At 32.0% G+C, this 8180-nt stretch overlaps 1 non-coding gene across 1 annotated transcript; it reads right to left on the minus strand.

Annotated features, from left to right (window-relative positions):
- Positions 1–207: 207 nt before the first annotated feature.
- TRNAD-GUC (transfer RNA aspartic acid (anticodon GUC)) lies at positions 208–279 on the minus strand. The gene has a single exon. It is a non-coding gene; the product is annotated as a tRNA-Asp (tRNA).
- Between the last annotated feature and the right edge of the window lie 7901 nt (positions 280–8180).

An 8180-nucleotide genomic window follows, 5' to 3' on the forward strand; every position in this document is an offset into this window, starting at 1 on the left:
GTTGAAATAACGTTCAAGTTGGTTGGCAATTGAACATAAAGATTTTATTTCAATACAATCTGTCCATAAAAAAATTATTATTATTATTTTTAAGAATGTCAATAAAATGAAATATCCACATGCAGTTGGCATCATTCCAAGTATAGAATAAAATGATAAAAAATACATTAAATTGTGTTACAAATAGAAATTAATTATTCAAAAAATCTCCCCGGCGGGGAATCGAACCCCGGTCTCCCGCGTGACAGGCGGGGATACTTACCACTATACTACCGAGGAATGTAAACAAGTGTGCTAATTGATAATTTTATTTATTTGTCTCACGATTATTGCTAAGATTATTATTATAAATATTTTTTTCTTTGCCAAAATATTAATCAAAAATAAAATTAATACAACTATATAATACTGTGCATATGAAATTATGCATAGTGATTCTTGCTTGTTTTGCTTTATAATGCTACTTAATGCAACTGATGCGTTGTGTGATCCTTGAGCACAGAACAGATTAATAAATAGAATTCCGATAGGCTATAAGTATCCCAAATACACTATATTTTTACGAAGGGTTTTGAATATGTGTTCTACGAAAATAAACCAAACATTATAGACGTGCAGTAGTGTGTGTTGCAACCTTCGAATACACCAATATTGAACGAGCATCAGTGCATAAACCAAGAGCAGTTTGTCCCATATTCTTTCATACTCGAGATCGGTTGCCTGTTACTCCATACCCGTTAGGTATTTAATTTCCCATTATTTCTGAGTTCCCTGTCCTCGAGGTACCTACTCTTTTGATTTATACTCGGTAGGATACTTATATATATGTATAAAGATCGATCGAGAAGCTATTCCATAAATAATTAGTTTTGACTTTAACGTAGCGAAAAAAATTGCGTGGGAGAAGATTTTTGATGGGCAAGGCCGGTTGTGACGTCATCGGAAAAGCGTTGCGGCGCTCATTTCGGGCATCGCGACGCTATTTCACACGTACACCAACCATATTGTTCTCCCATTTTATCAAAATATATACTTGCACAATTGAAATTTCGTAGTGTTCCCATATTTAACAATTTTACCCTATACGGCAGTGGTTTTAAATTTTTTCACTTCACGGCGCCCTTAGTAAATGATTGTGTTTTCATGGCGGTCGTGTTGTTTACCCATTGTTGTTCCTTAGGCATAGTGCCACCCTTAAGTAGACGTAGAATACCTTTTATTTTTAGTTTAAAATTTTCTGCAAATTTGTTAGGTACCTACTTACCTATTTTATTATTTATTTTCGACTGCCTTAAGCAAACACACCAAACATATTTAAAATTACATAGACACCCTCCACTGAAAACTAGTTTCCACGAAACCCACTCAAACAGTAGTGGTTTTTAGATACGTGGAGGCCTGTGGCGCTAACAAGTTCGTAGGCACTGTCCTGCCATTACAATATGTATAACAATACAATAATAGTTATTAGATTGACGTTAATGGTCCCACCAAACTACTCTGCCCCGCACCACACCCGGTCTTAATCGGGCTCATCACGGAACACTATGTTTGGATGTGAAGCATCGCTTTTTATGTCTCAGGAGCAGTTACCCAAGACTGAGGTCGCCACGCTCTCAAGTAAGCTTTGACTGAGTGTACTAATTGTACTCTAATGCAAAGTACAGGGGGAGAGAAAAGGCACAGAGAATTAACAAAAAGAAAATGAATTGTCTGGATTATTTATGCTTCGATTATTTTGTACACAATTTAAACTGCCTACACATATATGTTATAACGTATACAAACAAAATATTCGTAGTTTTCGCTATATGACAATATCAAAATGAAATTTCCTTCTCTTCGACGTCATATCCTAGGACCTAGGGAGTAGGGTGTGATTTAACTTTCTCAACAACTCCTCTCTACTAATTGCTCCTCTCCTCCGGTTCCTAAGCCTTCCAATGATAATGTTTCTTGTAGCTCACTCGTCTCCCGTTTCCTCGTTGGCAACCACTTGATTATTACGTTTAATCTATATTCTGGCATTCTATCTACATGACCCACTCATTGCAGTCTTCAACACTTAATTTCTCTCCATACAACTTCATAATTCAATTTTCATATATGATATCAATTATCATATAAGTAGGTACATTTTTGAGAGAATATTACATATAATTTAGTCACAAATGTCACAATTATAATCGTAGCACAGTGAAAAAATTACATCATATTATTATTGAGAATCGATATCACAAAACAATAAAATTATTAATTTCGATTGTCGATAAAAAGATATGGACAATATTATATTTTTACTAATCAGTTACATTGCTTAATGAATGATGATAATATTCTGTACATATTCTTAATAACTTTTCATGTTGAAAATGTTGGTATCCTATCTCTTAAAACTGCATTAATAATGATAAAAAAAATAACAATCCTTACACATGAATTTATAATTAAAACATATTTTGAGTTATCATCACTCTTGTGAATGCATTATACATTACACAATATATTGGTTGAACTATATTTGAAGAGTAAAATTAGATCATAATAAAAATCACGAGTTTTTGAGAACTCAGTGAGAAATGCAATCATTTGCATTGAACCAGACATTGATGCATTAGTTCCTAACACATTTTAATTTTAAAATGAAAACTATATTATTTGATTTAAATTAAGATCTTTTACTTGTATTTACTATGATATTATTTTATATGTTATGTGCTGTCCAAGACAATTATTTGTTTTCACTCAGTGTGGCATATAAAAACTTAAAGGTTTGGCTAAGTTATGGTGTATATTATGTTCATTATACAAACGTATAATACTGCATATGCACTTTTAGGATAACCTTTATGACATGTGCAAATAACATATCTTCCAACTGTTCGTTATTATTCACGCATTGTATACCTAGTCTTTGAAAATATGATAGCCTAACTGCTCAAACATATGTCATTCTTTAGAAAATTGGCTATATATACTATATAGAAATAATATAATAATATTAATATCACTAATGCACATCGTATTTACAAAATCTGACTCAGGCCCGCCCCAACAACCTCGAAATTGAATATGAATGTTTTGGTTCCGATCGTATCGCTTATGAAGTCTTGGGTATGGGTGTTGGGTTCGAATTCTGGATCTAGCACATTTACATTCACGTCTTGCTTTCCAACATGACATGTTGTGTTTCGATCCGTATCGTGGACATAATAGATTGAGCAAGTGGATATCATCCATCTCTCGTAAACAAAAACGGTTAAGAAACGTATCGTGAGGCAGCCAAGCTCCACGTCGGATTGTGTAGCCATTAGGTAATTTGTACAGATGAATCTGCGAAATTCTTCTTCTTCTTCTTCCACCCTGTCACGTCCCAACATTGGGGCATAGGGCAAGCTGGCAAGACAAGTTGGCGCCACTTACCTCGGTCCATCGCCAACTCCTGCGCCTCCCACCATGTCAGACCTGCAGCACGTAGGTCGCTTTTGTAGCACCGCTGTAGGGTGAGGGAGGGCCGGCCATGGCGACGGCGACGGAACCCTTGAGGCTGTGCTTAGTAAGATGCCATGTATCACAGCCATACAGGAGCACAGGTCTGCGAAATTACTTAATGGATAAATTACGTAATTATTATCCTTAGTGTCTTTTCTTGAGTATTTTGTATGACGAGTTTTAATTTATAATTATTATGATTGTTAGTTTTGAAAGTGTGCATCTTTAATGACCTCTGCTTATCACCGGGCGATGTAATCAAATTCGGGCAAAGCCGATTGCAGCCGAAATTGGCTCAAAACACTCGCTTATCAGTTGCAGTAACCTTGTGAGAGTACACCATATTATGCCGCAAACTCAGCAAATATTTATTTAAAAAAAAATGCACTATTTTATCGCTGTATTTTTATTACTTGTGGTCTAATATAGATACTATTATCGGAATTAAATGATATTCATCTACATACATTGTAAAGAAAATCAAAAACATTTATTAATCAAACAATATAATATAGCACTTACTTACCTATATTTGAAACATTAACAATAATAAGTAGATAAGGATCAAAATGTTAACTTGGGAAATAAGCATTAGTCAAAGTAATAGACCGCAGTATTAACTCAGCATTGCCAACTTAGCGTTTTTCTTGCCAGATCTAGCATTTAAAAAAAACTTTTGAAAGATACGCATCTGGCATATGGCGTTAAATCTAGTGTTTTTCGATACCGCAAAGTGTTTTAAATTTCTCACAAAAAGCTAGAATGTTACACAAATTTGCTTGACAATCAACGTGTTGGCCTCTTGTACCTTATAACTTATATTTAATATAATATATATAATATTATATATTTTAAAAATATTAAATGTGGCTTAGATTTTTTTTTAAGTATGACCAAATTTCGTACCTGATTAGTTTTTGGTTGTAAGACTATTTATAAGTTACAAAACATTAATTCTCTATCAAAATATTTTATTCTAGTAAAATAATGTTGAAAATTACGACTTAAGTTCTAGTTTCTAGGCATTTTTTAATTAAGTAGTTATAAGAAAACCAACCGTTTTTTTTCTGCCAAATAGATTATTTTCATACCTTATCTGGCATATTTTTGTCAATGGAATTTGGTAACACAGGTTGGGCTGCTTTCAATACTCTAAAGCAGCCTTCCCAATCTTTTTACACACGAGGACTGATAAAAATAGGAGAAATATTTCGGAGACTGTTAATGCAGACAAACTATTATTAATATATATTATTATTATATATAGGTATACGTAGCAGACAAAATCTAACAGTCTGTCAAAAATATATTGTTAATTGAAATAATTAGAACAATTAATAAACATGACTTCAGTGTTGTTTCGGAAAGACCAAGCACTGCATTGCCATTCATTCGGTGTTTCTGTTTAGTTCTTTTACTGACATAGCTGAAAAATCTATAAAAAAAATTTTTTGACTATGTCCGATCCTAATAAGATCATATTTGCGCCTCCACATGGTAAAGGTTTTATACTAACAGATTTTTTCACGAGAAATGGATGTTAGCCTCTTGCTCAACTTATAAAGTCCATACTCTGACTCGAACACAAATTGAAAAATAATAAATGTGTATTTGCCAGATCCAGGATTCGCACCTGGGACCCGCGACATTATAGGCCTACGCGTAAGCCGCACGGCCATCGTAGGGCCATAAATGTATGCATTTGATTACTAATCAATTATATTTATTCTTTTTTCACCAGTTCTCTAGTTAGCAAAAATCGCATCTGACATGTGGTACCAAATCTATCATTTTTTCAATAACGAAACTACCTTAAAAGTTTTCATAAAAACGGTAGACATTTACAAATAAAAGGAAAAGAAGGAACGAAGTAATAAATGCCTCCTAAAAGAAGTTCCAGAATTGGGCACAACTAGTATATTTTAAAGTAGACGTTCTCCAATAAGACCCTCTTTTATGAAATCTAGTATTTTTCCTGCCGAATTTTTTTCTCGTATTTTTGTTTGTGTAATATGTTGGCAACATTGCCGTCATTTGATAATCTGAGCACTACAGTTATGTTATAATATTATATTTAAACTGCTAAAAACATAAAAACAATATTTGCGGCCCACCTAATAAGGAAGTAATAATTACAAAAAATGAATGGTGTCTTTTTACTCTTATTAGAAATGATTATTTAAATTCGAGATAATTGGTATCTCTTCAATTACGGTCAAGTTTGAATTATTGAAGGTCAGTCTGATTATCATCGTACCCCTATTTAAGTGGTTTTATTGGAAGTCAGACTGTACGCATGATTCCCTACTCGAGGGTCTATGACCTATTTATTTATGAATGACAGAAGCCCTTCAGTCGTCTGGAAGGGAGACAAATGGCATCGCTTATAATATTTAATAAGATGCAATTATTGTTACATTGTCGCAAAGTATCATTCAATACATAATGCAATAAATGCAGTGCTAATAAAATACTTAAACTTACCTAGTTAAATTGTTTTTTAATATTCTTTATAATAGCATACATAATTCGCAATGAGGATTTTTAGAAAGTCGCCTCTTGGAATGCAATGCATATTATATAATATATATATATTATTTCTCTAATATATTTTAGTAGTATTTTTGTGTTGATTCGTCCAATAATATAGCCATTTTATGGAATTTAAAATAACTAATTTTACATCGTTGTATCATAATAATAAGAGTAATGTTTTTGGCAAAAAATGCAATTGAATATATTTTACAACTTTAATTTTAAATAATCAATACTCATCTAAGAACATTTGAGCATTTTTAGTTATAAAATAATATACTTTATTACTTTCTAATTTAAATACGTTTTTTGGAAGTCGTATTTTAATCAATACATCGTTTTTTTATAAATAATTAAAATGTAGTATGATACGATTTTTAGAAGGTGACAAAACTATATTCTTTAAAAAATTCATAGTTTTAAAGTATTTTTTAATGGTTTTGAAATAAAGAAAGCTCTACTTAACTGAGTCATTTACGTTGACGGCTATTTAGGGCTATAAATCCGTCTCGGGAACGGTCGACTATAACTGAATTTAAAGATTTTTTTTTTAATTTAAAAATTTCGATTTAAAAAAAAGTATTTATTTCAACTCAAGCTTTCACGCGGTTACAATACCAAATCTCAAATTGATAATATATAAATAAAAATGATTGGATGTTATATTGAACGCAAAGAACACCCAGCTTACATAGTTTTTTTCTAATTTAAAAAAAAAATAGCTTTGTAATGTTTTTAGATAGATATGTGTTGATTATTTAGGATGAAAATTTATCAATAAAATAAATTAAATTACAATATTAATACTATCGACCGAGGGTACTTGATGGTATTTGAATTTAAATTCTAATGGATTTAAGTTTTGTACTCTTCCATTTGAGTATGTGATGTGGAATAGACATTAGAATATTTAATTACAGTTTTCAAATTTAATTATTTAATAAATAAAAAAATCGGTGTGTGTACTTATATACGCGCGTTAGAAGTTATACTTATTTGGCGTAACAAAACAAAAACAAAACTTGTGATAACCTAGATTCTTCGACTAGCTCTTAGTTATCTTGTTAAATTACGCACTCAAAAAAATGACCACTTATTGGAACGCCGTTGGTTTATTTCTATACACTTTAACTTATATTACTAAATTATATAATTATTTATCGTTGTTCTTTATTTTTAAAGTAACAACTGCCACTATGACGTTTAATAGTTTGTTTACGTAAGGAATTGCAAATGGCCGACAATAATAAAATTCGCTGCCTAGGCAACGGAACAATTCTAAACTATAATATTATACTATATAATCGTCACGATTGCAGTATCACGCTGTGGCGTAATGGTAGTGCGTTCGGCTGATAACCGAACAATCCGTGGTTCGAATCCAATCGAGTGCGTTTTTTTTTCGTGTAAAAAAATAAATTATGTGTTAGGTACATATCACAGGCCAAAAATACACTCTGATCTGATTTTCCAAACGCGCCTAAAGAAGCATAACTTCAAAAATAATCTCGATTGACACGTGAATATTATTTCTTAATTGTTGGTGGAAAAGTCATTATACTAAATTAAATAAATGCATAACTAAATCTATATACATTTTATTTATTGCTAGAATGCATATTCAAGACATAAAGAGCGTCAGATAGTATGTAAAATACCTATGTCTTGTAGTCAGATCAACGCTCTCCTCAGTCGCCGCCCTACAGGATTACCGCCCTAAAGCATTCCGCCCAAAGATGTCCTCCAGCCGCCCACACCCTGCAGCGTCATGCTGTATTATGACTCACCACTATCGTCAATGGTTTATCCATTGGATTTTTAAATGTCGCATTGCAGATTTCGCTTTCAAACATAAAATATAATAATTTTGACATTTTTTGTATCATACTTATACTTGGCTTGTCCTGGTAATGCTAAAAGTTTTAATTTCACACTAATGATTATAATATTATAATCAGGAAAAATTTGAGGACAAAAAGATAAGAAAAACGATTTTCGTTCGCTTCCAAAATCTCTTCAGTTTAATTTATTAAATGTTTGTATTATTATATTATACGAAACTTTTAATATACGCCTTTTGAATGGTAAATTTGTATTATGTGTCAATATAATCCATTGTTTTTTTCAGAATACATACTTACCCAAAGATTAAT

Source organism: Rhyacophila brunnea, unplaced genomic scaffold (assembly GCF_057557595.1).
Source record: "Rhyacophila brunnea isolate RB1 unplaced genomic scaffold, BYU_Rbru_1.0 scaffold_7, whole genome shotgun sequence".
In the NCBI taxonomy this organism is placed as follows: Eukaryota; Metazoa; Arthropoda; class Insecta; order Trichoptera; family Rhyacophilidae; genus Rhyacophila; species Rhyacophila brunnea.